Source organism: Pezoporus flaviventris, unplaced genomic scaffold (assembly GCF_033815535.1).
Source record: "Pezoporus flaviventris isolate CSIRO_AGI_PZ_B2104156 unplaced genomic scaffold, CSIRO_AGI_Pfla_v1 ptg000001l, whole genome shotgun sequence".
Classification (NCBI taxonomy): domain Eukaryota; kingdom Metazoa; phylum Chordata; class Aves; order Psittaciformes; family Psittacidae; genus Pezoporus; species Pezoporus flaviventris.
In genome coordinates this window covers 25,903,839-25,909,838 of record NW_026892549.1, presented here as the reverse complement: position 1 = coordinate 25,909,838, position 6,000 = coordinate 25,903,839, and the positions used below count along the sequence as shown (strand labels likewise).

Genomic DNA, 6,000 nt, shown 5'->3' with positions numbered 1-6,000 from the left:
ATCATCTCCCTGCCATGCAAATACGATGACAGTGGCGGCAGGGGAAGCCTGGTTTTGCAGTCACCCTCCCCAGCTCTGGTAACTGGAGAGTATACATACTAAGAGGGAGGTCACCAGGAGTGCTGGCTGTAAATGGGTTTTGGGAGGCAGGCTGCCTTCAGATCATAAAGCTCACACCCACCTGACTTTGGGATGGGACTAGTCGCATTACCCTTCATGTCAGGTGTCCTTCGTGTTTGGGTAGTGTCCAGAGTGGGCAGGACCATTCCCCTCATGGGGCCCCAACACAACTTCCAACAAAACCTCTCTTCTCTGTGCCCAGATGAGAAGACTAGCGGGTGCTGGGGGAGGAGCACCAGGAGGATAGTGCGGCACTCTCTGCAAGGAGAAGAGCCCACGGAGAAGTTGCCATCTCCAGTGTGAGTGGGGGTGACTCCTCAATCAAGGATTCCAGCCAGTCACCCAGTGCATGAGGTAGGGCACTCCTCGGGTAGAGGGAGACTGGAAGGAGGGAGGAATGGGAGCTAGCAAAGAGCTGAGCAACTAGGGGAAGCATGTGGCAAATAGAGGAGAGAAACGATGGAAGGGCTTGGAAGAGCATGACCCACTGCTTGCAGGGAAATGAGATTCAGTGAAAAGCTCACATGTGCAGAAAGTAGGGAATAGTGATGCCTTGGGGAGCAAAAGAAGAATTTATTGTGGAATTAAAGGCTTGATACAAAATCATGAGTATTCAATGACTGAGGGATTTGGGTGGGAATACCCACATTATATAGGCAAATCTGATGTGCATTTTTCTTTAATTTTTTTTTTTCTGTTTATATGAAGTATTTGTGTCTGGTTCCCACATGTCTCCAGAGTTAAATAATATAAAATCATATTATTCTACATTGCTGATCTTCTTCTAAGCCATGAAAGCTGTCTGAAAACAACTTTCAAAATTAAAAGTTTCCCTTCCTGAAATTAGTAAGTAAGGGATTCACTGCATCTCAGTCCATCAGGTTTCCCATCTGTTCAAAAGGTTATGGCTGCTTCCATGCAAGGCATAAATTTTTGAATTTATTTTTTGAGGAGGGGAATACATGCATGTGATATGGGAATAAGATGTAAGAGATGGCGTCCTCTTCTTAAGAGATGGTTAGAACAGTTCTTTAGCATGTGTCAAAGCTCAAATATGATTTGTTCTCTTGGATTTGAATGCATTTGGACTCCAGATACTCAAGGCTAAAGGTTTTCTTGTTTGTTTGTTGCTTCTTCTCTGAGTGGAGTTTTATTTATTTATAGATGTCTCGAATGATCTATTCTACTGAGTGGGATGTCAGACTATTTATTTTAGCACATGGTTTGAGAAATAAGCTCTTTTACTGTACAGCTGAAGGGGTTTTGCTTCAGCAAAACCTAAGTCCCCTTAGGATTATAAAACCCACTGAGCAGTGGTTCACTGCAAAATGAAGACTACTTGGCTTTATAAATTTCTCAAAACTTTCTACACTCTGTGTCAAATTCACACATATAACCTTCCATTTTCATGAATCACACAGGGGTCAGCATGCTTGGATTGGTTTTTGTTTTAATTTTAGTTCCTATTGGAAAGCTAGTTACAAATGGCATTAAGTTCCAGCTGCCCTTATTCTGATACAAGATTGTTTACTGACTGATTAAGAAAACTTGTCCAAAATACCACTGCATATATCATGGTGAAGTACTTTCTATATAAAATATTATTTTACAGTATTTCCCTATTGACATTTCTCCTAAGACTTTTTTGGCACTTGGAAGGCACACTGGAGACAGCCGGCCAGTACAGCCATGGCTTAAGCCTTATTCTGTCATTACCAAATGCACAAAATATACAACTCTGTATACAGGATAAGATCGCTGTCTGTGGACTGGCTACGAGCCAGATTTAACACACTAAGAAGCATGTGCTCAAAGAGAAATCAGAGCTGGCAACAGCAGAAATGGTGATGCATCTCAGCCACCTCTGAGCAATGTGCGAGTGTAAGCATTCAGGCTAATGGGGCGCTCCCATGTCCTTAGGACACCGGAAACCCTAGGAAAGAACAAGTAGTAGATTCATCCCTCAGCTTTTCTATCCAGCCAGGCTGGTGATGGCTGCAGGAGGCTCTTCTAACTTCTTTGGTAAATACCAGTGGGGCAGCTTACAGTACAACCTTGGTCTCCAGCTGGAAGAGAAATGATGGCTTCGCTGGGTGGTCAGGCTCCTCACTCCTCAGTCCTTCATGGGTCTGGCCTGTCCCCATGAGCTCTTCACTCCTCTCAGGCAGTGGGCTGAGAAGAAAATGTCATACTCACATCTCCCATAATCTTTCTTGCTGCCTGCCGCTGAAATCAGTCTGCTGATATTTCACTTTCTGGAGCAACATTTCAGGATCTTCACTTTAGGTGCAATTTTGTGATTTGTTTTTTGGTGTGAAGGAATTTTCCAGTTTGACATTTCTCTACAGATATAAATTTCAAGCTTTTAGGCTTAAGACATAGGGTGAAAAAATTATCTTCCTTTTTCATGATTGTGACAATAACTGTGAATGCAAACAGCTACATTAATGAGGCTTATTGAAAGTATGTTACTACGGAATGTACAAGTCACTAACTTTTCAGTGAAAAAGTGTAAATGGCCCTTCTTGTATTTGCATGTGAAAATCAAAAACCTATAAGGAAGAAGTTCTTCACTGTGAGAGAGGTGAGACACTGGAACAGGCTGCCCAAAGAAGTGGTAGATGCTCCATCCCTGGCAGTGTTCAGGGCCAGGCTGGACAGAGCCTTGGGCGACATGGTCTATAGTGAGGTGTCCCTGCCCATGGCAGAGGGGTTGGAACTAGATGATCTTAAGGTCCTTTCCAACCCCAACCATTCTATGATTCTATGCCTATAAGAGCATTTTTGTCCATCATAGTAGCCAAAGCACTTTAGTAAGTCATTTTAGTTTGAAACAGTGCTGTCATTCAGTACTGTCATTTTCTTCTCCACCAGCTTATATTCCTAAACTCTTTCATAAAAGACAGTATATAATTTGTGAATGTAAAAATAAAGCCACGGGTGATGTTCCATGTGTAGAATCCTTATTTTGGAAGCTGATTTGGAGAGTGGATAAGAACCATTAATATTGAATGAAAATCTTTCTTTACCTGCATAGCCAGGAAGTTTTACTACTGGCTTGACAAGTCATTTTGTGGCATTTGTTCCAGAATTCCCTGGTGTTAAAAAGCAAGTTTCCTCTGCAGTTCATGTACATGCTAGCAGCAAGATACTAGTGGACAGTGTAGGAAGAAATAAGAATGAGGAATTTATTAACTTGGTGAATTTTCATAGGTCTTGAACATAAATAACAATTTACATCAGCTTATTAAATCTAGTATGTTCATTTTCAATGAAATGGACTAAAGGATCAAGCCAACTGTCATAGTATATATTTTGAGTTTGCTCCAGTTCTGTGTTTGTTGCTATTTGTGTCTGCAAATCAACCTTTTTGAAACTTCACAGACAAAACTTCTTGAAAATCTCAGTGATTTTGGCTCTTCTAAATGGTGATATTTCAATTGCTGGTGTCATGATACATTTTTATTGTAGAGAACTTTCTTCTAAGGGAACATATCTGGCAGAACTATAGAGCATTGGGCTCTGGGAATTATTCAAAATCAGTAGTTGTTTTAGGGATGAAACTCAGGAGAGTAGCAGTGGTGGACCCAGGCACAGAAAGTGAGGAAGGGCAGGCACACTCCTCACAAAGAGAAATGTTATGGCAAAATGAAAACAGAACATGACTAGAAGACAGAAACCCACCACCAGGTGTTTTTTTTTCCTAATAGAAGAATGTGGTGACTCTTTCTGTAAGGATTGTAAGAGATCCACAGGGGAAAACCTCATAGCAAGAAATACTTGTATAAACATTTCCCACTGAGATCTAGTGCCATTTTTATCTACTATATTGTCTTTGTTGTCTAACTCCAATAGTTACAAAATACATCAAATTCACGGGAAACAGAAACAATTTCTTTGGTCCTAAACCAATAATTTTAACACCATTCCTATTTGTAACAGAAAGAAAAAATGTTGTAAATAAGTGCTTTCTTTCATGGATGCACAAATATATAGCACATAGAAACCAAGCCTCATAGTAACAAAAATTGTCGCATATACTTGACAACAGCAGGCCTATGTGTTTTTCCTTTGGGTTTCAGTCAGCTGAGAATAAGTTCCATGTTGAGCATTACACTGTTTTTCTCTGGATAATTCAATGTGTGAATTATTTCACTATTATGTCACTATTTCACTCTACACTAGATTTCAATAAAGCAATTTTATGTATACAGTATTTAAGCACCTATGAAGGCCTGCTGACATTTGCTGGGATTATATATAAAATCCTGCTGTGGATGCAGAGAATACTCAGTTTCCTCCTCCAAAAGGCTAGTCATATCTTCACATATGATGAGATATTTACTGTGTGCAATGTTAACAGCTACCATATTGCTGTACTCCCACGTTGACGCAAATGTTGGCAAAAGCTACTGTGCCAGCTTCCCACTTACACACCCTAGTGGCACCTTTGCTATTCCTCAAATACACAAATTGCTGTTCGCATCCAATTAATGCTCAAACACTAGTGGGTTTTTTTGCCTCACATATTTAGTAGGCTTCTGTCAGAAAATAAAAGATGGATGCACAGAAGCCTATCAAACCAGACCAAACCCAGCAAAGTAAAGAATTTTTCAATGCTAGAAAATACCCTGGAGTGGTCTGTGGGATATTATGAAAGAGAACCAAGGATTAGTGCAGAGATTGAGGAGATAAAACCTTAATTAAAATAAGCACTTATTTACAATACATATGGCAGACAACTATTCTCATGGCTGTAATAGAACAGAAGTCTTCCTGCAGTTACACAGGAACTCATGCTAGCCAAGGAGTGGGTTTCTGCAGTGGCTGCTGGAGGCCACATTGTTTAGGTTAGTATAGGAATATGCAACTACAGAAGGCTCCCCATGGCATGGTGCTTCTCTGTAACAAGATAAGGTGACTTCCATGATCAACATTTGTATCTAGCTGCACACGTGTTTTTTGCCCTCCTGCTCATAGACTGTGCTATCCAGCCCAAGATGGTATGTTTACTAGAAAGCCAAAGCATGGGAGCTGCATTCCCCTCTTGAGTGCACTAAGTGGAGGTGTCAATCATTTCTGATAATTTTTCATCATAAAATGTATTTACCTCCAATCTAAGATGGACTCTGACTGTTGACCTCCAAAATATGCAGAAAGGGCATATTCAAGACTTGAATTTGTGCCCCTTTTTACTTCTAGATATGTTTCATTATTTTTTAATGGAGTTACATTTCTCATGATTAAATAACAGCAACAAAAAAAAATCAATTCAGTGCATGCAGTTTCTCTGGTTATGCAATAATTTTTCTTTGTCTATGAGCCTGTATTTTTATTTTATACTCTATATGCTTGTGATGAACTTGTAAAGATCACACTTCTGGTGGTGTTCATCATCAAATTGTGAGGAAAAAAACCTGCAACTTTTGATTTACATCCTTTCAGAACTTAATGGCCACTTCAATATTTTGAAATAGAAATACAGAATATCAAAATATATCTAAATGACATTCCAATATCTTTCCAAAATGGTTATTTATATAAAAAGTCAAGAGGGGCTCTTCTGGAGTACCATTCTTTGAATGCTTTCAAAATTCCTGATATTATAATCCATTGTTATCCAATATTTTATTATTCTCAGTAGGATGTTTATTGGAGAGACAAAACATGAGTAGGCATAATTTATTCTTTCAGCAGTTCAAGTTGCGTGGAACTGTTTACTCTTAAGAGAAACATGAAAGGTCTCTACATTGCAATGGTGTTTGCCAATATTTCTTTCTGACCCAGTCTGTGTTTTGGTGTAAAGATAACTGGCTTGTGGTGGCTGAGCGTTCATAGCGACGTCGCTTTTTGATCCTTCGATGTCGGATCTTCCTATCA

General features: G+C 39.7%; 1 protein-coding gene across 1 annotated transcript in view; it reads left to right on the top strand.

Annotated features, from left to right (window-relative positions):
- Positions 1 to 321: 321 nt before the first annotated feature.
- Positions 322 to 6,000, top strand: part of PHYHIPL (phytanoyl-CoA 2-hydroxylase interacting protein like) — a 58,831-nt gene continuing 53,152 nt past the window's right edge. The window contains exon 1 of the mRNA XM_061449211.1: positions 322 to 474. The gene's annotated coding sequence lies outside the window, so the exon portion shown is untranslated. The remainder of the gene's footprint in view (positions 475 to 6,000) is intronic.